We start from the raw sequence: 27,593 nt of genomic DNA on the forward strand, positions 1-27,593 counted from the left end.
TGGAGGTGAATGTTGTCCATTCCTACGCCACTCTTGGAAGGAACGTTTCCAGCCCCCTTGATGCCCTTTGTGGGGGCAGAGAGCTGGTGGTGCTCGTGAGGAGATGGGCAGGACTCGTTTCTGGTCACAACCTTGCTGACCAAAACAAGATCTGGTCCAGACAGGATGAAGTGAAGAAACTGTAGAAACCAGCAGATGGTGACAAAAGCAGTCCCTGGCTGCCTTCATTGTCCATTAGCATAAAACACTCTTGCCAGCGCCATGACAGTTTATGAATGCCATGGCAATGTCCCGGAAGTTGCCGCCCCTTTCACATCAGCAACCTGGAGGTTACTGCTCCTTTTCTGTAAAGCTCTAAATAACCCATCCCTTGATTTGCATTAACCTGCCTCCTTTCAATTTCAGTTTGCATGCAATTGAAAGTGGGTATAAATGCATATAAATGCGGTTGTCAACAGCCAATGCCTTGGGTGCACTGCCTGTGAGTTCTCCCTGCTTCACAAGGAGCAATACTGTTCAGTAAGATTGCTGTCTAACACCACCTGTTTCCCTTTAAATTCTTTTCAAGGGTGTGTGAAGCCAAAGACCCTCCCAGGCTAAGCCCCAGTTTTGGGGCCCACCTGTCCTGCATCACTAGCAGCCTGGCCTGTGTGTTTGGTGGCCTGGGGTTGGGGATTGAGTTCTGGAGGGAGACTTCTTATGCCCCCTCTTGTCTGCAAGGCACAGGGACTTGGTGCACTGACTGACTGGCTGGCTGACATGCCCAGCACTGGATCGGGTTGAGCCTAGGAGTTCAGAAGACCCTGTCTCTACAAAAATAAAATAAAATAAATGAGCTGGATGTGGTGGTGTGCACCTGTAGTCTCACTTTCCAAAGTGACCTGTGGACAAGGGATCTCCTTTCCGGGAAGAAGGAGAGCAGGTTACGGATGCTCAGATGTTTGTGTGCATTGAGATTGGACTTGGCAACACCTGTACCTTGGAATATTCTGGGCAGTTAAACATCACTATGTTATCTCATTCAGTTCTCACAACAAAGCCCTGAACTGAGGTTGAGCTCATGTATGTGACCCAGCGGGATTTTCATCCGAGTCCTCTGTCTCTGGTCCCTTGTGGAGGTCACCTTTATGGAGGTAACTTAGGTAAGCAAAGCTCCACACCCATGGAGCCCCTCTGTCTTTCCCCATGGAGGGTCCATAGAGCCCTTTGCACAGTGGGTGGTCTAGCCCCCCATGTCTGGGCCATCAGGAAAGAGGTGATGCCCACTGCCTCACCACATTCTGCCCTGCAGGCTGCTCAGTTCCTGCTCCCACTGCACGGGGGACCCTTGCTCCTTTGGCTCCCCCTGAATGGGCAGAGGAGCTGCCTGTCACCTGTTCTTCACCAGCAGCCCGAGAGGTCTTTTTAAAAGGACAATTTCAGCCATGCACAGTGGCTCATGCCTTTAATCCCAGCACTTTGGGAGGCTGGGGTGGGCGGATCACTTGAGGCCAGGAGTTCGAGACCACCCTGGGCAACATAGGGAGATTTCATCTCTACCAAAAAAAAAAAAAAGAAAAAAAAATAGGCAGGTATGGTGGTGTGTGCCTGTAGTCCTAGTTACTCAGGAGACTGAGGCAGGAGGATCACTTGAGCCCAGGAGTTTGAGGCTGCAGTGAGATAGGATCGCACCACTGCACTCCAGCCTGGACAACAGAGTCAGACCCTGTCTCAAAAATAAATAAATAAAAGGACAGTTTTTTTCTGTCTTTTTAAAATTTATTTATTTTTGAGACAGAGTCTCACTGTGTCACCCAGGCTGGAGTGCAGTGGCATGACCTTGGCTCACTGCAACCTCGACCTCCTGGGCTCAGCAATTCTCTCGCATCAGCCCCCAGTAGCTGGGACTAAGACGCGCACCACCATGCCTGGCTACTTTTTGTATTTTTAGTAGACATGGTGTTTCACTATGTTGCCCAGGCTGGTCTCAAACTCCTGGACTCAAACGATCTACCAGTCTCGGCCTCCCAAAGTGCTGGGATTACAGGTGTGAGCCACTGCACCCAGCTTGAAAGGACAATTTCATACATCACCCCCCACCCAGCTACATCCTTGCCTGGAAGTGCCCTCCCCTACCTACTGCCTTTCCACTCTAGGTCTCACCTTGCTTGTCCTGGAATGGGGGCCTTCCATGGTACAGACCAGGGCAACGCTGTGGTCCCTGGCTCAGGGACTGTCTTTGCTCCACTGGGAATGCTGTGAGGGGGAGCCTGGACTCCCAGCGTTACACATTGACCAGCGCATAGTGAGTGCTCAGTGAAGCTTCCTGGAACAATTGGATGAGGTAAAGGTGGAGGGGCAGGAGGGAGGAGGGCCAGGAGGGAGGAGGTGGTGAAGGGAGGAGGGGAAGAGGAGGAGAGGAAAAGGTGGCAGGGAGGATTATTCCCGAGCCTAGCTCTGGGTTCTGCCTGTTCCTGAACGCCAACCTTTGCTGCACTGCTCCCAGTGGGTGCCAACTCAGAATGCCTGTTTAAGTCACTCCACAAAGCTCAGCTTCTCAATCTGTTTTATATTTGCAAGGGCCAGATCCACATTCCTTTTTTAAAAATCAAGCTTCTGAGACAGTCATTTATATTCACAGTGATTCTCCTTTCAAAGAGTTTTGCATGGGGTGTGTGGAGTCATGGATCTTAGGGACTCTGCCAGGAAGGACTCAGGGTCACACAAAGACCCCGTGATGGTGTCCGTGTTGTAGAGGAAGACCAAGGAACTCTCCGATGTACCAGAGTGGAGATATCTACAAATGGACGGGATGTGTGGCCAGAGCCTGCCATCCATCCACTGAAAAGTCACTTTCTGAAGTGACCCATGGACAAAGGATCCTTCTTCCTGGGAAGAACAGCTGGTTATGGATGCTTCAGATGTTTATGTGCATGGAGATTGGACTTTGCAACACCCACACTTTGGAATAGTCTGGACAGTTAAAAAGCATCAGGTAGCTCACACCTATAATCCCAGCACTTTGGTAGGCTGAGGCAGGAGGATCGCTTGAGCCCAGGAATTCGAGATGAGCCCGGGCAACATAGCAAGACCCTGTCTCTACAAAAAACTTAAAAATTATCTGGGCCTGATGACTCGTGCCTGTGGTCCCAGCTACTCAGGGGGCCAAGGTGGGAGAATCACCTGAGCCCAGGAAGTCAATGCTGCAGTGAGCTGTGACGGCACCACTGCCTCCGGCCTGGGGGACATAGTGAGACCCTGTCCCCCAAAAAGTTTTTAAAAAGCACGAGGGGCCAGGTGCGGTGGCTCACGCCTCTAATCCCAGCACTTTGGGAGGCAGAGGCAGGCCGATCACTTGAGGCCAGGAGTTCGAGACCATCCTGGCCAACATGGTGAAACTCCGTCACTATAAAAATACAAAAATTAGCAGGACATGGTGGCAGGCGCCTGTAATCCCAGCTACTTGGGAGGCTGAGGTAGGAGAATCACTTGAACTCGGAGCTGGAGTTTGCAGTGAGCCGAGATCCCGCTACCGCACTCCAGCCTGGGTGAGACAGTGAGACTCCATCTCAAAAAAAAAAATAAATAAATAAAATAAAAAGCATGAGGTAGGTTCATATGCACTGCTGGGAAAGATGTCTAAACAGTACTGTTAAGTGAAAAAAAGCAAACCGTAGCACAATATGTACATATATACACCATTTATGGCGAAAACACACACAAAGCCACACTGTATGTCCTCTATTTACATATTTGTAAGTTCATATCTAGAAGTCTGAAAGGAATTATGCCAATGATCGCAGTTCAGAGTGGACTGGATTGGGGCGACTTTCAAAGGAATCTTCACTTCCACTGTATTGTTTGAAGTTTTTTCCTGTGAGAATGCATTCCTGTGTACTTGTGTAATTTAAAGAGATATATGGATTTAGAATTGGGAATCTATGTGGTTTACCCTGAGCTTCTGGGATTTTCATTTTTATTTCTTTGAGTGATTATGTTAAGTGGCTTACCCAAAAAAGTTAACTGGACATCTCAAAAGGTTATTTTACAGATGATTGTTTAAAAATTATACTACCATTTTTATGCATGTACTTAAATATCTCAAATTGTTTTCCAAAATTGGTTGGGAATATATTTGCTTTTTTCCCCCCTTTATCTTGCCCCATCCCCTTCCCAGCCTCCAGTTACCACCAATCTTGTCTCTGTCTTCATGAGATCCAATTTTCTGGTTCCCACATATGAGTGAGAACATAACGATATTTATCTTTCTATGCTTGGCTTATTTCACTGGACATAATGGTCTCCAGTTCCATCCATGTTGCTGCAAATAACAAGATTTCATTCTTTTTAATAGCTAAATACTATTCCATTGTGTGTATGTACCGTATTTTCTTTATCCGTTTATCCACTGATGGGCACTTAGGTTGATTTCACATCTTGGCTATTGTGACTAGTGCCGCAATAAACGTGGGAGTGTAGATATCTTTGTGATACGCTGGTTTCCTTTCTTTTGGATATATACCCAGGAGTGGATCATATGGTAGTTCTATTTTTAGTTTTTTGTGGAATCTCCATACTGTTCTTCATAGTGGCTGTACTAATTTACATCCTCACCAGCAGTGTACAAGAGTTCCCCTTTCTCCATATCCTTACTAGCATCTGTTATGCCAGACAGACTATTTATAAGTGAATTATATTTGTAGTTTAGGCCAGAGGTCAGCAGACTTTTTCGTAAATGACCACGGAGTAAATATTCTAGGCTTCTTGGACCAAAAGGTCACTGTGGAAATCACTCAATTGCCATCATAACGTGAAGGCACCCACAGATGATACAGAACAGGCGTGGCTGTGTTCCAATAAAACTTTATTTCCAGGAACAGGTGGCTGGCAGGTTTGGTCCACGGGCCACAGTTTGCTGAACACTGGTTTAATGGATTGCAAGACACAGACGGGTATGGAAATGGAGGAAGATGGCAAATGGAAATGTGTTGGACATTTCATGAGAACTGGCATGTTGAAAGGATTGTTTGAGTATCTTCGAAACTGAGAAAAAAAAAAAAAGCTTTTCTCAAGTACAATCCTGTAGCCTCTTCCTGCTGGACCAGGGTGAGGCTGGGACTGCAGAACCCAGGAGCAGGGTCCCCCAAGGAACACTTCCTCTGTGACTCCTGATGGGTGGAGGGTGGAGGGGATGGGCAGGCCTTCCTCAAGCCTAAGCTTGCACATGGTTCACACTCAGTGGGTATCTGGGAAAGTGATCAGGGCCCCAGTGGCCCACCCAGCTCTGGGCAGGCAGCAGACAAGGTCAGACTGGGGTGGACAGATGATAAAATGACATCCTCAGGTTTGGGAGGGGACAAGTGGCGTCCCTACAGCTGGAGGCTGAAAGGCAGGCTTCTGGCTCCGGGACGGGGTGTCGGAAATGGCTGTGCCCCACACAGCTTTCTCGTGGATCACGTCTGTGCAGGTGCCTTGGGGCCTGAGAAAGAAGCAACATTGGCTGCACAACAGGAAGGGCCCATTAGTGCCTGTCGATGTAGGCCACGCTAATTAGTCACGTGGCTGGAGATGGAGCTGTCGTATCTGGAACTGAGCCCTTCATGCCCCACAGGACTCTGAAAGTCAGGGGGTACCCATAGGGAAGATGCACTTTCTTCTCCCCTCCATGCCTGTGGAAGCCCTCCAGGCTGAGTGTGAGCATGTGCGTGTGTGTGTGTACATGTGTGTGGACCCTGCAAATAGATGTGGCAGAGAAACCGTCACTAGCAGACAAGGACTTCGCTGTCTCCTCCTCCCAGCCTCACAGTGAGAATTCTGTCTGCCTCGCGTTTCTAGAGTCACAGTGATGACAAAAAGGAGGCAGAGCTCACGGGTCCAGAAAGAGGGGACGGGGTAATGCGGAGACCAGCAGAGTTACACTGCAGAGAAGAGAAGGAACCTGAAGGTGGGAGGGTCTGGGGAAGTTGGCCGATGGAGCCCAGAGGCTGGGCATCAGCAAAGGGGGTGCCGGGAGAAGTGGGAGAGTGAGAGGAGAGGGGTATTGGTGGCATGACCAGTGGAATTCCTCTTGTTAGTGAGATTTGAAGACAGACTTAATTAGAGAGTAGTTGTTAGGTGGTATTTTTCTTTTTCATTCTTTCTTTCTTTTTTGAGATGGAGTCTTCCTCTGTCACCCAGGCTGGAGTGCAGTGGTATGATCTCGGCTCACTGCAACATCTGCCTCCCGGGTTCAAGCAATTCTCCCGTCTCAGCCTCCTGCGTAGCTGGGACTACAGGCGCACATCACCACGCCCGGCTAATTTTTGTATTTTTAGTAGAGATGGGTTTCATTACATTGCCCAGGCTGGTCTTGAACTCCTGGCCTCAAGTGATCTGCCCGCCTCGGCCTCCCAAAGTGCTAGGATTACAGTTAGGTGGTATTTTTCTGAAAGGGACCCCAGGGATACCAAAGCCAGCCTGGGGGCCAGCCCCTGTGTGATCACAGGCGTGTATATGCATCGAGTGCCCATGAGAAGGCACCTAGGTTTGCACATAGTGAGGCTGCAGCCGGCATCACCCCACCTTGAAGAACGGGGTTTGCAGACGGAGGGTGAAGGGCACATTCATCCTCTTTGCCTGTGTGCTGGCCAACAGTGGTAAGCCACAAGTGGATGTTGCCCCGAGACCCTTTCCTTGGGTCTAGGTTTGGCTGTAGGAAGGGAAGTGGGAGAAATAACGTAGGAGAAAGCCTTCCTGCAGCCCCAAACGGAATTTCCTCCCCTGCTTGAAGTCAGATCCAATTTACACCCTCGCGCAGCCCGACGGCTGGCGCTAGCTCTGTTTGGTAACATCGCAGCAAACGGCCACCTTGTCTCTATTTTGGTTCTTGCTTTGCCACTTCTCTCTGCACCTTTCAAGAAGTGTTCCTTCCTTCTGGAAGGCTGGGGTGGCAAGCTCCCCCAGCTCCTTCCCATTCTGGTAAATTAAGGAACAAACGGTGCCAAATTGTTCTTGTCTGTTTTGCGAGATGATTCGTAACCAGCTTGTTTTCTTTTCCTCCATTGAGCGAATGCATTAAAACTAAAATTAAATCATTACCCGCAGCACAGACGACACTCCCCCTCGTAATTACATCCTCTTAATGGGCATTTGAGAGCCCAGCTCATTTTAATGCTTGCTGGAAAACGTCTCAGACACATTTATTTATTTTTTTTTAGGTTTAAAGGTCAACAAGAATATCTTGCCTTAATTTGACAAGTGCACAAGAAATAATGCAAGACTCGTTTATGTTCAGGTAATGCACAAAGAAATCTATAAATCAAGCTGAGGGAATATTAGATGATCCCATATCGGAACCATCTGCCTTCATTCTCAGAAGAATCGATACCACAAAGAAAGCGCCAAAGACGTAGATTTATGCCCTTGTGTCGGGGGAAAAATATCGGCCGTTTTTAGAGTCACTTCATATCCTAAAACAACAGGGCCTGAGGAAAAGAATGAGAGTGGGCCTAACCCTGAATGAATGCGTCAGACAGCACATCTGACACTCGGTTTTCGATTGTCTCTGCTTGAGAAAGAATGGTCCCAAGGTCCTTTCATCCCCATGACTCTGCCCCTTCTGCTATTGTATTTATTTGAGAGGCTGCCAGGAATGTTGAGATGGTGTGGAAGGGAATTAACCAAATTGCATCTCTCTGATTGTTGCCAGGGGGTGGAGGCTTGTATAGCTTGGGGACCCTGGGTTTTCCATGCCATGCACACTGCCTAACACTCTGCCCTCCTTGGGAGAGCCTTTGCTGGCCTTCATCATGGAGCTGGGGGAACATACAACATCCACCATATTGGATGTTGGGCTTGTCCAAAGATGTGTCAAATGGGAAGAGGTGTCTGGGCTTTGTGAGGGGGGAAAGATAGCCTCCGAGCAATTAGGGTTTGGAAAAATAGGGGAATCATCTTACCACCTACCCCAGAAGTGGTCATGAAGAGCAGCAATTCTCCAGGGAGGTGGAGGGGAGGAAGAACAGATCAGGTGACCCTCTGGCAAGTGTATGAGAATCTCTGAGGAGGGAAGGGAAGAGTTATAAGACTTGAATATTGAATAATTGGAGAGGCTTTTTTTGTGGGGGGCTTCAAAATATAAAGTTATATTTTTGTAATCAAATGATAGAAATAAAGGCTTTTCATCTTTTTCCTGGGGGTAGAGCTCTGCAGAATTTTGAATAAGAGAGATTTGGAGATTCTGAGATTTTGCTTCATGACACTCGTATTAGGACATATGGACTCTCGTGCGTGTGTGTTGCCATTTATACTGTGGTTCCCATCACGGGTCAAAAACAAGCATCTTCTGTTTGAACGTGAGGTTATGCTTAGAGGAAGAAAGTTTGATTTTTGTGTTTATAACAAAGTAGCACAAAAATGGGTCCGTGAGCCTCGGGAAACGTATTTGTGTTGCATCCTTAGTTTTATCCTTTCCAAGAGTTGAAGTTGGTTCCAATGTTATGAGAGGGAAATCAAAGGGATCGTTCCAATCAGCCACAGGCACCAGTGCACTGTGCTCATGACCTTTTGTGCTAAACAAACCCACAGACACACATACGCATTCCTGCTTCTTGGAGCCCGGTTGTGGATGGATGCCTGACCTGCCCCATCACCCTTTGGCTACTGGCCACAGAGTTCACATTGCCGTCTGCAAACCAAACATGAACATTAGGACTCTCGTTTTTGTTTTCTTTATCCCTTTTGGGTGTAACTGAAAATGATACTTGCAGCTCATATCAAAGATGGATTTATGTCTGTTGCAAAGATGGCGACGTGCACCTTCCTGGAGGTGCTGGCAAATTCCAGGCAGTGAAGCCAAACCACTCTCGTGCCTTAAATAATGTTGGATCGAGATCATGTGAAATTTATTCTAAAACCTGTGGTTTTTATTTCTTCCTGCAGAGCTCCATTCTCTGCTTCACATGAGAGAAATTAGCAATAAAACACCTCGTCAGGATCCAAAACGCCTGCCACCCATCTGTGCAAAACCCTGGCAGTCCTGGAGGAGACAAATCCTCACCTTCCTGGAAAACTTCCATGAAACCTGCAGTGAGGGCAGCCAGATCTTAACTTGGCAAAGAAACTGTGAAGGCAGCCTGGAGTGCCAAACTATTAACTTAGTGAGGGTGGCAGGCTTCAAGTTTTGCAAAAGCCCAAATCTATTATTTGACTATTAGTTGTGATGAATGGATGATGAAGGGAACCAACGTAGATATGCATGAGGCATGGCCAAAGATGCTATCATTGAGGAAATGCTGTTTTCTTAAGCTTTGGTGACTAACTATAGAATTGATTATGTCTTTGAACTGGAGTCAAATTTCTTTTAAGTGAGCTGAATTGGAAAATAATATTAAACTTCCATTAGGGGTGTTCCAGAAATGCTGAATTCAATGCAAGGATTGTGTGCGTTTCTATGTGTGTGAATACAAGGGGAAACCTTACAGATATTTGCAGAATATACTCCATAATTTCCTGCCAAGCGTCAGCTTCTAGTATTTCGCCAAGTTTTTTAGAAGACTTCAACCTTGTTAGCAAAGTAATTAAGCAGAAAGAAAGAAAAGAAAAGAACAAAACCCACAAAAACAAAAACAAAACCCCAATGCATTGAATGCCTTGCTGTTTTCCTGATTCTGTGAAGTTCAATATCACTGAATTCAAATTGCACACTGGGTTCTTCTGATCTGAACTGAAATTGTCAAAGATGTTGGGTGAGTCTATGGGCTGAAGTTTACCATATTTTTAATCATCTGAGAAAAGACCAACTGCACCAAACTTTCAAAATTGATCATTCTGAATAGTGCTTGGCATACTCAGCAGACATGATTGAAATAGTTTGGCAGACACAGAGCGTAAACATAAGTACCAACCCCATCACCTGTCCTGACACACACCAGCAGTGGTAGCCCAGGGCCAGCGCTGGCTGCAGAGGCATGGTGCCCGGATCGGCTGCTCATTTTACCTTCTTGATGAAGTGCTTACCGGCCAGTTTCTGGAAGCCCTTTCCAGGAGCGTCACATTTTTCTGTGGGTCTGCCTGCAGCCCGAGCTCCTGAGACATTTCCTAGAGACCTCCATTAGAAGCTTCCACTGCTCCCCTTACTTGCAGGCGTTCAGCCTTTGCCAACTGCAGGTTGATGGAATTGTCAGAGAGAGAGCACGTCGGGGGTTCTGTTCATCTCCCCCAAAGTAGTCACTGACATGAGCGACACTCCCTGTATGCCAGGCACTGCTCCCTTATTGCCCATTTTGTGCTCGTAATAACCTTGCAAGGTAGCCACAGAGATTATTACTCCCATTTTGCAGATGAGGAAACTGAGGCATGAAGAGGTTAAGTAGCCTATGTAGCTGGTAAGTGGTGGAGCCAGAGTCTGGACCCAGGCATCCTGGCAGTTCCAGCCTCCTTCTCCTAGTCATCACTATATGTTCCGTTGTTCCGTTTCCATTTCACTCACATATAATGAGCAGCTAAGTTTCCTGAGTTTCTGGATATGACAACAAGCAGCGGGGGCCCAGCTTGCCGAGAAGAGTGAATTACAGTTTTTTCAAGATCCAGAATATCCACATCAGAAAAGCTCATGGCCGGCAAGTGTGATATCAACACATGTTGATATCACAGCATCAAAGTAAAAACTATGTAATTTTCAACATCCAAATAAAGCCTTCTTTGAAAAGCACCAATTTTCACATGAGAATGGTGGACAGATTTCCACATCCTGGCCCGAGATTTCTCACCGATCCTGTTGCTGTTGTCTCTTCCCAGGCCACTCTGTTTCTGCCTGGCCTCTTCCTCCAAGGCCAAGAGGGGTCCTGCCGAAGTCCAGGTCAGACAGTGTCCTCCCTCTGCTCCTGTCTCATTCAGAGTCAAAGCCAAAATCATTGGAGTGGCCCACATCACTGCCCCCCATTGCTTCTCTGACCATATCTTCTTTCGTGCTTCTTTATGTCTCTGCAGACACACTGGTTGTCAAGAGTGCTGTCACCCCAGGGCCCTTGCACAGCCGATTCCCTCTATAACCCTTGGTTCACATGTTACCTTCTCAGTCAGAACTCCTCCCACATACTCGCCTTTGGCCTCAAGCTCTCCCAGTCCTCCTCCCCCTACTCTGTTTTTCTTCTGTCCTTAGTATTTCTCACCCTCTAAGGGCATATATAATCTGCCTCTCTCCTGGTTGGAGTGGAATTCTATGAGGGCAAGATCTTTCTTTTGTTCATGAATGGATCCCAGTTGCCTAGAATAGTGCCAGGCATGTAGTAGGTGCTCATTAAGTATTCACCACATGTGTGGTTTACCTCCAGAGGGGAGGAGGGTTGCAAAGGGAACCCCAAGTATTGATAATTGTTTTATTCTTTAAGCTTGGGTGATGAATGTTCTGGTTCTTCTTTATGTTATTTACCTATATGTATGTGTGTGTATATATATATGTGTGTGCATATATATACACATATATATGCGTGTGCATGTATATACACATATATATGCGTGTGCATGTATATACACATATATATGCGTGTGCATGTATATACACATATATATGCGTGTGCATGTATATACACATATATATGTGTGTGCATATATATACACATATATATATTCTAGATATCTGAAATGTTTCATATTAAATTTTAAAAAATCAAACAGGGTCAAAAAGTAAAAGAGGTGTATGGTTTATGTAAGTGGTGGAATCCTCTTCTCCATTGAAAGTATTTCTTTTCTTTTTGTGTGTGCGTGTGTGGTGGGGTATAGAGTCTCACTCTGTTGCCCAGGCTGGAGTGCAGTAGCACAATCTCAGCTCACAGCAAGCTCTGCCTTCTGGGTTCAAGCAATCCTCCTGCCTCAGCCTCCCCAGGAGCTAGGATTACAGGCGCACATCACCACACCCAGCTGATTTTTGTATTTTTTGTAGAGATGGGGTCTCACCATGTTGGCCAGGCTGGTCTCAAACTCCTGACCTCAAAGTGATCCAACTGCCTCAGCCTCCCAAAGTGCTGTGTTTACAGACGTGAGCCCCTGTGCCTGGCCCCTATCAAAAGTATTTTTTCATCTTTGTGTACCATCTCATGTCAGCGACGGAAAGTGCAAGTTCTTAGGCAGATGTGTTTGCGATGGGGAAAATGCCGAGAAACGGGAAGAGAAGCTGGGCAGGGACTCTGACTGGCCGGACAGTCGGGGCCCACACAACCAGTGGAGCTGACTGTCAAAGCAAGAGTACTGGGGAATGATGAGAAATGAGGTGGAGAGTTAGCCAGGATGAGACGGCCCTGGGCCAGCTTCCAAGAGCAGGACGCTTGGCATGGATGTCTGACCACCCTTGTCAGGGGAGCCTGCATCTCTCTGACAGAGGAGAGGAAGAAAGAGAAATGACAGTTTCTGAGCCGCCAAGAAAGAAGAGGCCTGAATGGGGAAGGGCTGAGTTCAGGGACCTGGATGGAGACATCACGTGGGGTGACGCTGTGGTCGAGGATGGACCCAGGCAGGACGCGCCCAGCTCCACCACTCTCTGTGACCCCATGAGATCCCCCAGATCCTCAGAAGGGGAGACACTTCCTGGGTTTGCAATCACCTCCAGTTTATGTATATAACCAGAAGGAGTAGGAGTCCAGGCCATGTGGAAGCTCTGACCCAGCATAGGGCCGTGTGGTCCGTGGGCAAGGTGAGCTGGCCAGTGTCCGGGTGTCGTGGCTGGGAGGACACAGCTGGTCTCTGTGCCTGCCAAGCAGCTTCCCTGACATCGATCAGTACCTCTGGGGAGCATGACTCCTTCTGAGGAGTCCCATTGATCAGGCCAGATGGAAAACTAGTAGCTGTGATTGGGACGAGTGAGTATTCATTTGGAAATGTCAATGAGTAACTGGAGATGATGCCTGCAGTGACTTGCCTTGCAGAATCAATTCCAGACATGAGGTGAACCAGACGTTGGCGGGGACTGAAACTGGGAGCCAGGGACCCTGGGTGAGGCAGGGGGAGTGGTGGAGGCCAGAGAATGTGTAGGACAGTGAGGTCAGACACATTTCCCTGCCTCCCCACCCCCAGTTCTGAGGCTCTCCTGTCTGTCTGGGGCTTTTATCTTCAAGTGTGGCCCTCCCTGCACAGTGGCCACCAGGCCTGAGGACGTCTGTGTGTGTGGACGGGGTTGAAGGGCCCCAGGATGTGCACTTGCTGGAAGAATGCATGGGTCTGCTGAACCTGCCTTCCTCCTGGGCATGCTGGGAGAAGGGGCTGCAAGAAGGTCAAGCTGGAGGGGTCTCTAGGCTGTAGCTGAGACCCTTCTCCCACATTTTTTTTTTTTTTTTTTTTTTTTGAGACAGAGTCTCCCTCTGCCGCCCAGGCTGAAGTGCAGTGGCATGATCTTGGCTCACTGCCACCTCCACCTCCCGGGTTCCAGCGATTCTCCTGCCTCAGCCTCCCAGGTAGCTGGGAATACATGCTCACGCCATCACGTCTGGCTAATTTTTGTATTTTTAGTAGATACGGGGTTTCGCCATGTTGGCCAGGCTGGTCCTGGACTCCTGACCTCACGTGATCTGCCCATCTCGGCCTCCCAAAGTGCTGGGATTACATGCATGAGCCACCGCACCCAGCCTTTTCTCCTCACTTCTGTCAGCAGGTCCCAGCTGTGCACAAGTCAGGGCTGGGGCCACGGGAAGCTAGGAGATTTTGGTTAGAGTCTCCTTGCACTAGGATGGAGGGATGGAGGGATTCAGCCACTTCACCACAGGAGCTCTGGCCCTGGCTAGAGGCCTCCTGGACAGAAGAGGGAAGTCATCGCTGCCGGCCTGGGAAGAGGCCCTGTCAGCTTATCGCCAGGTGCACTGTCACCTAGGTGTGGCCTGCTACTTCCCCCAGCCCCAATTAACCATCTGCAGGAGCTGCCATCGGCATGGGAGAGGGGCTGGGTCCTGCTCCTCTGTGCAGACTGCTCAGCTAATGAGGGGGTCTGTGAAATTTTTAATTACGGCTCTCATGCCTGGCTTAATTATTTGCATATGGCTTTTACAAGTGGGAAGAGGACGATTGCATGCAGCGCAGCACTTCTCCTCAGCCCCACGTTTGACTTTAATTAAAGGCAGAACCTGAGGTCTTTCCGTCACTAATGATCGTGGAAAATTAGCTTCCAAGTCCCAGGGGTCTCCAGAGTGATGCACCCTGAGGCGGAGAGCGGGTAGAGAGGGGATGGAGCAGGGAGAGGCGCAGGAGGCACAGATGGCAGATGGTCCTGCTGGGCCGCCACTCCGGAGTCCCCCCAACCACAGGCCACCCTCCCACTGCCTTCCTTCCAGGCTGCCTAGACAAGGGAGCCTCACTTTCCTCTGCCAGGAAGCAGACCTGACCTTGGGCAGCAACTAGGAGGAAGACCTGCTGAGCTCGGGTGAGGGTTGCCAAGGTCATTCTCCCGCTGGCCAGGAGCTGGATGTGTTCTGGCTGTAGCTGGACTGCTCCCAGCTGGTGGCCACAGGCAGAGGAGTGGGAGTTTCTGAAATGAGTATACGTGTGTGCACACATGTCTATAGCATGTGCTCACCCAGGCACACAGATACACAGGATGGAGCCGTAGAGACACACCTGCATGCTCACACATGTGTGTAGATATGTCCACTCAGGAGCAAAGGAGTGAATGTGTAGTGGGCCCTGTGGCCATCCCTGTGTCCCTATCCCTCTTGTCTCCTACTCACTGAGCTGGGAGGAGCTGACCCCAGGGCAGTTTCATCCCACTGTTTCCAGTAGCCAGGCCTGCACCACCCCCAGCACAGAGCATCCCCTCAGCCCCAGGCACACTGGGTTAAGAAGTTCTATTGGCTCAGGATCCAGGGGCTTGTTCCCTGGTTGCGGATGGGGCTCCCTCCCTTCTACTGGACATAATGAGGATGCCTGTAGCTTGGACTGTCTGTAGCCATTGAACCGTGAAGGGAGCTCTCTGAGGATAAAACCTGCCCCAAGGATAGAGCAGCAGAGCCACTAGCAGAGCCTGGGTCCCCAGTGACACAGTGGAGCCTCGATTTTCCTGATGAGCTGGGTTTTCTGTTTCTCGCTTCCAAAAACATCCTGGTCTAGGCAGAGTTTGCGTCCAATGCGTGGTCTCACACTGCACATGGTTGATGGCAACCACTGAACCACGCAAGAGCTGGTTTCCTGGCAACACCCCAGCCTCCTTCCTGCCCCACTGAGGAGGCTGCTCTATAGGTCAGGGCTGAGCCCTCCTGGCACAGGGGCTGAAGTCATCAGCCAGGGCCACTGTAACAAAGTCCACAGACTGGGGGGCTTGAACAACCATGTTTAAGTGCCATCTGGTCACAGAGCTGTAGGAACCAGCTTCTGACCAGTGAGGCTGTAGCAGCCTCTCTTCCCAGAGGATTTTTCTCCCTCAGCTGATTTTGCACAAAAGTCCTTGAACCGGGAAGCATTGTTCTTATCCAGGGGTCACATGCCTTTCCCCAATCCAGGCTCCTCCTTAAGCCTCATGTCCATGCTGGATTTGGCCTGAGGTCCACCCATTGCCTCCTCTTTCATCGTAGGAGGCTGAGGCAGGAGGATCACTTGAGTCGTCTTTCATCATAGAGGGGGCAATGGGTGGTGGACCTCAGGCCAAATCCAGCACGGACATAAGGCTCAAGTAAGTTTTTTTAAATGTGCATTGCTTGCCAATTTCAGAATCAGGAAATTTCAAGTTAAAAATCCAGGTTTCCAAATTGGAAGGTCTAAAGGTCTGCATTGCTACAAGGGTCATCAGATGTGTCATTTAAAAAATAATTTTGGGTCCAGTGCAGTGGCTTATGTCTGTAATCCCAGCACTTTGTGAAGCTGAGGCAGGTGGATCGCTTGAGGCCAGGAGTTTGAGAGCAACCTGGCCAACACAGCGAAACCCCGTCTCTACTAAAAATACAAAAATTAGCTGGGCGTGGTGGCACATGCCTGTAGTCCCAGCTACTCAGGAGGCTGAGGCAGGAGAATCGCTTGAACCCGGGAGGCAGAGGTTGCAGTGAGCCAAGGTCGTGCCACTGCACTCCAGCCTGGGCAACAGAGACAGACTCCATCTCAATAATAATAATAATAATAATAATAATTTTTGCCCTGGTGTGATGGCTTACACCATCACTTTAGGAGGCTGAGGTGGAAGGATTGCATGAGGCCAGGAGTTTAAGACCAGCCTGAGCAACATAGTGAGACCCTATCTCTATAAAAATTTTTGAAAATTAGCTGGGTGTTATAGCATGTACCTGTGGTCCCAGCTACTCAGGAGGCTGAAGCAGGAGGACCACTTGAGCCCAGGAGTTTGAGGCTGCAGTGAGCCATGATCATACCACTGCACTCCAGCCCAGGTGACAGAGTGAGACCCAGACTCTTAAAAAGGAAAAAAAAAAAAAAATCCACGTTTCCAAATAGGAAGATCTGAAGGTCTTGATCTGCTACCAAGGGTCATTGGATGTGTCATTTTAAACATACTTTTTATTTTGAAAGTGTCATGTGGTTATTATAGGAAATGAGCTGCTTCAAACAGCTGCTCACTAAAGACCAATGACTGACATTTTGAGTCCCACTATAAAAACGCCTGTCTTCATTCCTCTTTAGAGCAATCACATAAGAAGTCAGGGCTCAAGCAACCCCTTGTGTGATCAGCCGGCAGGGGGGCACCGGGGCATGAGTGTGGGGTCTGTGTGGATGCTCTTTTGCTTTAAGATGCTCCCGGTTAGCCGAGTGCTACCCACATCCCTGCCCCACCTGCCCCCGCCTGGCAGACAGATGCCACGGAGCCCTATGTACAGGGATCATAATGGTTTACAGCTCTTCTGCCTGTGTCCTTGAGGCTGAGCGATGAGGGCATGTGAAACCCAGGATGGTAGAAAAGAGGCTACAGGCTTAGGGAAAGAAACCAGAGAAACCAGACTCCCTTGGATGTTGTTCAAGATAAGCAAATAATTCAGCAGAGCCATATGGAAAGATGGTGAGACCGGCCGTGGAGGAGCAGGCACCGTGCAGAGAGGACTGGGACCTGGCAGCCCATTCCACCTGACCCAAGCCTGTTCCTCCACCCCAGGGCAGCATCCCACCACTGCAGGAATCTTCTCAAATAGCTCCATGGTACCAGTCCACCAGGGACCTACTTACTGGCTGGGAAAACAGAAGCCCAGATATATAGCATGAGGATGCCCGAAATCTCCCAGTGACAACATTGAATGCTGAGTGCTGTCTCCTCTGTGTTACCCTCCCACAGTCCCCTCTGTTGGGGAAAAGCCATTAGTCTCTGGAACACACAGGAGGGTGCCTCACTTGGCCTGGGGGCCATCAAGGAATGGTGAGAGATGAGACTGGGCACGGGAGGTTGGCAGAGGCAAGATATTCACAGATCTGGTAGACCATGCTGAGACATTTTAACTTGGGTCACTGGGCACCTAGGGGGCTCGGGAGTGACCACAGATGTATTGCAGGACAGGTGTTGAGATGGGGAGCTGTCCAGGCTGAAGGTGCTGAATCAGAGCCTCACCGAGGGACTGGGAAAGAAAGACAGGACACATGTTCAGAAGGCCAGATCTGCACTCAGGTGTCAGGAGAGGGAGGAAGTGTTAGTCTGGACCCACATTTCTGGCTTTCCAACACCCTGTGGGGAAAAAGAAGGGCACCAAAGGGTCACTGGGGTGGAGGATACTTGGAACACAGGATGTTAGCTGGAAGGAGACCTGAGGCAGAGACTAATGGAGAAGGTAAGTTCCTGTCCCATGCACAGTCACTCATTGGTGCTTCCAGGTCATTCGAAGCCCCGGTCAGTTCCTGGTGGCCTAAATGAGACCTGTTTTTTCCACAGAGCATCCAGGATAGGGCCAAGAGACTTTTGTTCTGCCATATTCTTAGTCTTGAGCCTTCACATTGGAAGAGACCAGCCTGTTTTGAGATGAGCTCCAGGGAAAATCATGCTGGACTGGTAGAGGTCAAGACTGTGAGGGTTCACCTGTAAACCGAGTGCTTTGGGAGGCCAACGCAGGAGGATTACTGGGGGCCAGGAGTTTCAGACCAGCCTGGGCAACATAGTGAGACCCCACTTCTACAAAAAATTAAGCATTTAAGCAGGCACTGTTAAATTGAGTAGTCCCAGCTACTCAAGAGGCTGAGGTGGGAGGATTGCTTGGGCACAGAAGTTTGAGGCTGCAGTGAGCCATGATTGCATCTCTGCACTCCAGTCTGGGTGACAGAGTGACACCCTGTATCTAAGAAAATAAAAATAAAAAAAGATATTGGAGGTTACCCTTTGGAAGCCAGCCTGCTTCCAAAGGGTATGGCCATGATTGTGTGCTGAGCGGACCCACAGAACACAACCACTGGACTCCATGTGACCCCAGGCCGAAGGACCCAGCTGGCTCCAGTGCAGGAGCTTCCTTTCACCTTCGTTGTCCTTTTACTAGCTTCTCTTCATTTGCCACACATTGCCCAAGCACCTGATCTGTGCCAGGCACTGTTGGCAGCCGGAAACACAAAGACAAGTTCTCTGGGGCCTCCTTGTGCCAGCCACAGGGAGAGAGATTCCCTGGAAGGCAGCCAAGCCTTCTTGCCATTGTCTCCTCCTCAGAAGTCTACGGACTGCCTTGTGTCTCTGCACCCTGCCAGGGGCCGGGGCATTCCGGGTTTACTTACAGACTCCTCTCTGTCCATATTATACCCCAACTTTCAATTTTGAGAAGTAAATATGCAATTTTTTCCTCCCTGTAATTTTTCCTGCTGCGGCTGCAGATGTCAGAGCCGCTGGAAAATGCGAATAGCTCAGTGCTTTCTAGAAGTGAAAGGAAGCTGGCCATGCCGCATCCTACATCCCCAGGTGCTCTTGGCAGGATCTGGCAGCTCAGGTGGGGAGAGATGCTCTCCAGTCTGTACTGTCGAGGGAACTTTTAACCCAAATAATTCATGTTCCCACCTTCTTCCATTAGCAATGAGATAATTGCCAAGAAGTAAGTGTGTATCCGTGTGAGCGTGCACACGCATGTGTGTCTGTTGCGGGGACATTAGCAGAGGAGGCGAAGTGAGTGTATTTGCTTACACAGCCAAACTTTCTGCGTGTTCCTCTGGAGACTGTCAGACCTTCGTGTCTCAGTAACTGAAGGTCAGGACAGTCTGATCTAAGCTTTTGTTTTGGAAAAGCGTGGCTGGGGTAGAGAGAGAGGATTTGAGTCAGATCTGGGGTGGCGCTTATTTCCTGTGTGTAACCTTGGCCATATTTAGTCTCTCTGGGTCTTCATTTCATCATCTGCAAAACAGAGTGGTGGGCTTGGAGATCTGCTGCCCAGATCTTCCTTCCAAGAAGGATTTGCTGACCACGTGGGTATTGTGTGATCAGCAGCCAGCCTCTAGTCCTCAGCTCCATGAGCGGCTGCCTCATCTGCAGCAAACTGCCTCATCTGAGATCACGCCCTTCTCTGGGCAACCCACATCCAGATACTGAGTAAGGGGGAGGTGTAAGGGTCCAGCCCTATCTTCCTTCTGCAGGACACTCCGACAGGCTGAATCTGCTCCGGAGCCCACCGTCAAGGCCTACATCCTTATTCCACTTCTTCCCACTCCAGCTTCCTCCCTTTTCCTTTGCAGTTATCATCCTTAATAAACATCTTGCACCCCAAACTCCATCTCTGTATCTCCTTACAGAGAACCAAACCTGTGGCAAATAAGGATAATGATTTTTACTTCAAAAGGTTATTGTGTGAAAGCTAAATGGGATGTTTATGTAGTATCCAGCATGGTGCCTGGAACGTTAACAAATAATGATAAATACCTGTTCCTTTTTCTTTTCTTTCCCTAAAAACTGTGACTCAAAATCCCATTCTGGGCCTTGAGCAGGTGTTCCTAACCTGTGCTCTGTAATATTGGTTTGGAAAAAGCCCAGCGAGGCAAGTGGCCCTGAAAAATCTGTGCTGCGGCTAAATCTGAGATCCTGGCTGATGGCTTCAGAGCCATTCTTGTCCCTGTGAAGTTCATTATCCATGGATCACGTCAGCCCTCTTCAAGGTTCCTCACTGAAAAGAAATTGAGCATGCAAATACTCTTTTATCATAATCACCATGTATCCACAGGGTAATTCATAAAAGAGCTGGAAATATATTGAAATTCAATATTGTTTTAGTCCAAATCAATATTAATAATTGTTTGCATTTTTAAAGTGCAATTTGCAATTGAAAAGTGCACAAAGATCAACCAGTAGTTGCTAACACATCAAATTTTCCTATTAAAGGCATAGTCCCTTAACTTTAAAATGTTTCTTATACAACAGGGGCTGGAGCTGATCCATGGAAATGACTATTATTTACGTGCACAACATTAGAATTTGCTTCCATTCTGCATGAGCTGAAAGGCCAGTCACTTTTATTTGTAAGTTTTGATTTCTTTAATTAAATTTTTAATTTTGAGATAATTATATATTCATATACAGTTGTAAGAAATAATGCAGAGAAATCCCATATATGCCTTACACCCTTCCCCCGATTGTAACATTTTGCAAAACCGTAGAACAGTATTAAAACCAGGATATTGACATTGATACGGTCAAGATAGAGAACACTTCCTTCCCCACAAGGATCCTCGTGTTGCTTTCTTCGGATCTTTAAAAATTAAAGATTTTTGAAGGAAAAAGGACCCTGTTAGATTCCTGCCTTGAAACGATAGCCATCACTAAACGAGGCACTGTCCCAGCTGGGCTCAGTGGAGTTCACACAGAGGAATGGTCCCCTAGGTCAGGAGTAGCCCAGGTGGAACTCACCTCAGCCAGGGAGGCCTCAGGGGAGCACGGCTTTGCACATCAGAAAGAACCTGAGAACAGTTCTCAGTTTGACACTTGCAGTGTGGCCTTTGATCCCTCAAACAAGGACAGGGTTATCAAGAAGGGAAACAGCTTGGCTGGGCTCATGTGGGCCACAGGGGCCCAATTATCCCTGGAACAGGCCTTCCTGGAGTGTAGAACTCTGGGGCACAGCCCTGGCAGCCTCCCTGAGGCCATGTCATGGGACCGACCCAGTTCCCTGGTGAGGGACAGGCGGCAGGTGTGGGTGAGGGGTGCCCTTGACTGAAGCCCACCTGGCATGCTTGAAAGTAACCCTATGCAAGTGAAATTCACAAGGTGCCTCCCTGTTTCAAGACATTTGTCTCACACCAGAGCTGCAGGGAACTTGGGAACTCATCTACAGCAGATATTTTGGATGAGGACTGATTCTGAGATAGGGAAACCCAAGTTCTGAAGATCAGACTTAAGTGAAGGGGAAGTCAGGCCAGGGAACCTGGGGTGCCCTGCTCTGAGCCTGATGGCTACCCTGTGACATCCAGATGCCTTGTTCAAACTGCTTCCACTGAGGGTTTTGGGTTTTTTTGTTCTTTCTTTTTTTTTTTTTTTAACAGAGTTTCACTCTTGTCAACCAGGCTGGAGTGCAATGTCGCGACCTCGCCTCACTGCAATCTCCACCTCCCATTCTCCTGCCTCAGCCTCCTGAGTAGCTGGGATTACAGTTGGCTGCCACCATGCCTGGCTAATTTTTGTATTTTTAGTAGAGACAGGTTTCACTATGTTGGCCAGGCTTGTCTCGAACTCCTGACCTCAGGTGATCCACCCGCCTTGGCCTCCCAAAGTGCTGGGATTACAGATGTGAGCCACCGTGCCTGGTGTTTGTTTTTTTGTTTTGTTTTGTTTTTGGTTTTTTTTTTTGTTTTTTTTTTTTTTGAGACAGAGTCTCACTCTGTTGCCCTGACTGGAGTGCAGTGGCGTGATCTCGGCTCATTGCAACCTCTGCCTCCCAGGTTCAAGCGATTCTCCTGCCTCAGCCTCCCTGGTAGTTGGGAAAACAGGCATGCACTACCACATGCAGCTAATTTTTGTAATTTTAGTAGAAATGGGGTTTCACCACGTTGGCCAGACTAGTCTCAAACTCCTGACCTCTAGTGATGCACCCACTTCATAATCATTTTTAAGTGTACAGTCCAGTGGCATTAAATACATGCACATTGTTGGGCAACAATCACCACCCTCCATCTCCAGAACCTTTTCCTCATCCCAAACAGAGACTCTGTACCCATTAAACAACTCCCTGTTCCTCCTTCCAGTCCCTGGTAACCTGCATTCTGCTTTCTGTCTCTATGAATTGGACTACTCCTGGTACTCCACACAAGTGGAATTATACAGTATTTGTCCTTTTGTGTCTGGCTTGTTTCACTTAACATGATGTCTTCAAGGGTCACCCATGTTGTAGCATGTGTTGCTATCATTGACTTTTTGATCGACACATGCAAGCTGTAATTTTTTTGGGGGGTTCCTAGCATCACAATATATTTTAAAGGTTTGGGGATGCATTAGTCCACTTTTGTGTTGCTGTAAAGAAATACTCGAGGTTGAGCAATTTATAAGGAAAAGAGGTTTAATTCGCTTGTGGTTCTGCAGGCTGTACAGGAAGCATGGTGTTGGCATCTGCTCGGCTTCTGAGGAGGGCTTCAGGAAGCTCACAATCATGGTAGAAGGCAAAGTGGGAGGAGGCGGGTCACATGGAAAGAGAGAGATGAGGGGGGAGGTCCTAGACTCTTTTAAACAGTCAGATTTCACATGAACTGAATGAGAACCAACTCATCACCAAGGGGATGGCACCATGCCATTCATGAGGGATCCACCCTGTGATTCAGTCCCCTCCAACCACACCCCACCTCCAACACTGGAAATCACATTTCACCGTGAGATTTGGAGGAGACACATATCCAAACCATGTCGGGACAATCAGTCAATTTCGTGGCATCTCAATGGCGTGTGTCTTTTGTGTAAATATTGCACCTGTTAATATGCATGTATATGTAGAGAGAATCAACATTTGTCTTTAAAAATACATTTGTCTTCAAGCTCTGTAATCTGAAATCTGTCATACTGACATGAGGAGGCAAAAGTGAGGTCCTGGTGGCAAACGGGCCTCGAGTATTTCAAGCTTTAAGGCTCCATCGGGCTCACTGGGGACCATTTCTTCCTTGCCTCCTGTCATAGGATTGGGCTACTCTTTGGACCTGATTCCAATGCAGCTCTGAGGAAAACAAACCCTCAGCTCCCTGAAACATAAATGACCTTTTTAAAATTCCAGGTTCATGGAGTGCCTCTCTCCAGATGGCCCCAAACACTTCCATCTATTAACTCATGCTCATTCAACATGCAGCAGAGGCTATTGATCACCTTCCCTGTGCCGGGGACTGTGCTAGGTGCTGGGAATACAAAGACGGGGAGAGGCCTCGGTGCGATTCCCGATTCCTGAGGCGCTGAGTCAGAGGCAGGTGGCAAATGCTTTTCCCACAGTGGGGGAAGGGCTGTCACCGCGATGGTGCTCTCAGGGAACCAAGGTTCACACATTCAGGGAATTTGGGGCACTGAGTCAGCATTCCGCACTCTGCCAGGATGAGGAGGAGAAGGGGACTCAGTTTCTCTACATGCAGAATGACTGTCCCCTGCCCTGCCCCACTGGCGTAAAATGTCCTCAACATGTAAGAAGCCCTGGGCAGAGATAGTGTCCAGGGTGCGGTCAGTTGACGTGCCCTGTCAGTCTTTGGCCACGCTCTCAGGCCCCCCTCGCTGTGGCTGTGTTTGCAGGCGCCCCTCAGACTCCACCTGGCAATGTGTCGGTGATGGTGGGAGGCCGGGCTGTGGTGCTCCTAGTAGGGCTATGGGGGCAAGCTTTAGGACCTTGTGAGCCTTATTCACGCGGCAACCTCCACCTCAGAACGCCCTTTCTCCCTCCTGCAGAGCATGGGGCTGGGGGGAGTGGAGAGAACCCTGCCTTATAACAGGGGAGCGGACAGCAGGTAAATTGCCTCCCCCGGGAGTAGCGTGCAGCCCGGCAGGGGCCTGGGTGTGCCAAGGCCAGGCTCTGGGGATTTCAGGACCCAGGCCAGCGCTCCCCAGCAGCAGGGCAGGAGCCAGCCTGAGAGTCTGCAGCCCCGCCTTGGAGTCTGAGCACTCGCGCCCATCCGTCATCCTTGCAGAGCATTGCAACTTTATGCCTACGCATAAAAACTGGAGGGACTCGTCCCAGAGTTTGCTGCCGCCGCCGCCGCTGCCATTAGAGCGGTTTTAATTAGCTGCAGGATTTTTAATGAGCTGAAATCAAGAAAAGCCCCATCTCAGAAGTAAGCGAGAGCCGCGCGCAGGGAAGAACTAGTCTGACAAAACAGAAGGAGGTTGGTGCTCCCGGGGGACCGGGCTGTGGGCTCCCACCGATCGATCGGCGACGAGCAGATGAGTTCCCGAGGCCAGGAGGCTGAGGAGGGAAGCCGGGGCTCAGGGACCAGCGCCCGTTGCAGAGTCCCCGCTGCTGCCACCGCGGCAGAAGGCACGGTGCCGGATTCAAGGTGACGGCAGTGCCTGGCTCCATTCTCCTCAAGTTGCCATAGCAGCCTCTCTCCCAACAAGCAGCTTCTCCGGGAGCCCTCAGCCGGGAGGGACGTCATTGTTCTCTCCTGCCCGTGTGGTGCAAGGAGACCCACCGGACAGAGAACTTTCCCGAGCCCAGGGTCCGCTGACCACGTGGGTGCACCGATGCTGCCTGGAGCCAGGCACGGGGACAGGTCCCCACGGCCACAGGGGATCCTCTGGGCGGCTCGGGGGAGCGTCCAGGCCCAGAAGCAGCTGCAGCCAAGCGTGTCCTTGGAGCCGTCCATGCGTCTGTCCGCCTGCTGCCGGTCGCCACTGGAGGTGCGTGTGTTTTGGCTGAATTCCCAAGTCCTTGCTTGTGCCCTGAAGTGAATTTCTTCAAAGAGACACATTTTAAAATCAAATAAATAAGGAAATGGGAGGAATCCTTAACCCTGCCCTGTGTCCCAGGAGGTGTTTATAAGCTTAATTGGATCTTTTTTTTTTTTTTCCTTAAAGTAAAAATTGGTGACGCCATTCAGGCCTCGGGGAGAAAAGCCACCAGGAGGACTAGGAATTGAGGCTGGGCAGGAGCTGCTGGAAACTCGCTGGGGCTCTTTATTTTTCTTGCCTGAACCCTCCCTCTTCTCTGCCCCTGGCAGGCTGGATTTTCTTATTGTCTGTTGGTCTTGGGATGGGTGTAGGCAGGTGAAGGCAGGTTTTGTCCTTGTCATCGGAGCTGAGAGTGATGTAGTCTGTGATGAGGATGGGACAGTCCCAGGTGGAGGCTGAGGCCTGTGACTGTGCTTTTGCCCCACCCCCCAGGCCCCAGCCTGTGACAGATGGTGGTGTCCACTCCCCAGGCAGCAGCTGGACTCCCAGGAGAGGGAGACAGACAGCTCTTAGACCAGCCGCTCCTGTTGCCTTGAAAACAACGTGCGACTTTGAAGCTTGGGATCCTCCGAGGAACAATAGAGGATTCTACACCCCCTGGAATGCCCGGGGGTCTGTCGGTGACCACCCTTCCTTCCCACACCTTAGGGGAAAGGAGGGTTCTATAGAGTCCAGTTGGCCAGCCATACTGCTGGCCAGTTACCCAGGAGGGGAGGCACGCTGACCTTTTGATTCCTGTTTGCACGGAGCAGGGAGTTAGCTGGTCAGATGGTCCCCAGTGAGAACAAACACAGAGCTGAGGGTCCCAGAGGGAAAAGCTGGGATCTGGGGCTTTTGGGCTGGACCCTGAAGCCACAGACAGCTCCAATGCCAGCTTCCCTGGATATAGAGAGGGTGTTCGTGTTCTCTCGGGGGCCAGCAAAGGCAGGGTCTTTGAAAGGGGAAACATGAACAGATGAAGCTCCACCACCATGGAGGTATGGTCCTGGGTCTGTGTCTTCTTCCCCTTCCTGGATTTGGGGGCATGGATCTGGTCCTTGCCTGGCTCCCAGGCACATGGGTGGCTGGAACCAGGCATCATGGGGTGGGTTTGGTTTGGGGAGGTTCAGAAACAAGTGAGGACAGGTCTTGGCAGCAGACCCATTTAGTCCTTGACAGTGGATGTCAGTACTGGCTCGAATGGAGAGACTGGGGAGAAGAGAGGACCGGCCAGCTCTCTTGTAACCATTGTGCAGCGCCAGCTACTGAACAAATGAGATGATGATCACACATGCTCCCGAGTCCCCTTTGTTCATCAGGTAGAGCCTGATATTGAGGGACCCCTTATTAGCTGTTTTACCGGGCAGTTCTGGGCGCTAGCCGTGAACTTGTTCTCCTTCCTCTCTCCCTCCTTCCAAAATGTCTTGATGTTGGAGGCTACCCTAGGTCAAACTGGCTTCCTGGTGTCTGACTCAGGAGGCTGCAGGAAGCGCGCCCACACCGTGGCCAGCTTACTCAGGGGCTCATGACGGTTGCTTTCCAGCTGAGGCCTTGCTGGGGACCATAGATGGTGTGTGTGCAGGCACTGGCTGGCACGCACCTGGGCATGTATGCATATGCGTGTTATCAAACCCGCGTCTGCTTAGGTCCATGGGTGCGGTGCACATGTGAACACTGTCCCCATGACCGTGCAATAGTAGCTGCTCCTGAGAGACCTTGCATGTTCTTCCTGGTCCCCATCTGAGAGCCACGGCCCCCCTGTGTCAGTGCATGACATCTTTTCCATTCTTCTAACTCCTTTCTATGACTGCCTGGGGCTCCCCCGAGTGAGGCTGGAGAGAACAGCTCTGCCTGCCTCGTCAGCTGCTCACTCTCTCCTGAGGCTTTGGGGCTGGCCCCGGTGGGGCTGGGACTCTGCAGTGCAGTGCTGTCCTCATGGAGGGAAGGGCTTGGGGGACGGCAGGGCATCGCAGCCTGCTGTGGGGCTTGCACTGCTGCATCTGTGTCTTTGCAAGGCAGTGAACCCCAGGTCCTCAGGACGGCCTCATCCAGGGCAGCCATGGAGGGAGAGGCCCCAGCCCCACACAAGAGGCTTTGAGTCTGAGCCCTTGGGGACACATGACTGTCCATTTCTACCCTCTGCAGGCAAGGCAGGGGTGGCCTCGGTAGATGACAGGAAGCAGCAGTTTGTCTTTGGGGCAGAGGCCATTGCAGTGAGGTCGGGGCCGGCCTGACACCCCGGAGCCAGCTTCAGAGACAAAACAGGCCCAGCTCAGTGATTCTGTAAAAAGCTGGAAGGCCGCAGGAACCGCCTGCTCGGCACAGTCCAGAGAGCCCAGCGTCAGGTGCCTTCCCGGTGCGGAGAGGCCTGGGGCAGGTTAATTAAAGTTAACTGAGTGAAAAAATAATTACAGAGACTGCAGAGGGGAGAAACCCAAACCTGCAATTTACCCTCCCTAGCCCTTGAGCTTTTCAGAACAATCTGGTCGTGGGGAGTCATGGGCAGGGGAGCAGGGAGAGTGCCTCTTCTCATCCCCTGTGCTCCATGGGCTGGGTATGGGGACTTCTTTCCCCGGTGCCTGGGTCCGTGTTGGGGAGGAGTCACCCAGCTGAAGTATTGTCCCTGGGTAGGGAAACGTCCTTGGGCCGAACAGCATATTTGGCCTGGGGCTTGACCAGCCACCCAGCTGTGGCCTCAGAGGCTACTGGGAGCTGCCCACCTGGCCTCACCTTCCTCAGGCACTGACCTGTGCCAGGGTGGGGAAGTTCCCTCCAGGGCTTCTTGGGTGGAAAAAGGGTGATCCCCCGGGCCTAGCCAGCAAGGCCCGCTGGAAAGTAAGGGGGCAGAGTGACTGACCTTCAAAGGAGGGGGGGTCCCTGGGGTGCCTGCCGC

At 50.1% G+C, this 27,593-nt stretch overlaps 1 protein-coding gene across 2 annotated transcripts in view; it reads left to right on the plus strand.

Annotated features, from left to right (window-relative positions):
* Window positions 1–27,593, plus strand: part of CHST8 (carbohydrate sulfotransferase 8) — a 144,479-nt gene that overhangs the window by 38,170 nt on the left and 78,716 nt on the right. Inside the window, exon 1 of one of the 2 annotated variants that reach the window (XM_032170398.1) lies at window positions 23,998–24,670. The exons of the other annotated variant lie outside the window; for it this stretch is intronic. The gene's annotated coding sequence lies outside the window, so the exon portion shown is untranslated. Of the gene's footprint in view, window positions 1–23,997; window positions 24,671–27,593 lie in introns of those variants that run through there. 2 annotated transcript variants of the gene reach the window in all.

This window comes from Hylobates moloch, unplaced genomic scaffold, assembly GCF_009828535.3.
Source record: "Hylobates moloch isolate HMO894 unplaced genomic scaffold, HMol_V3 SCAFFOLD_12, whole genome shotgun sequence".
Lineage (NCBI taxonomy): Eukaryota > Metazoa > Chordata > Mammalia > Primates > Hylobatidae > Hylobates > Hylobates moloch.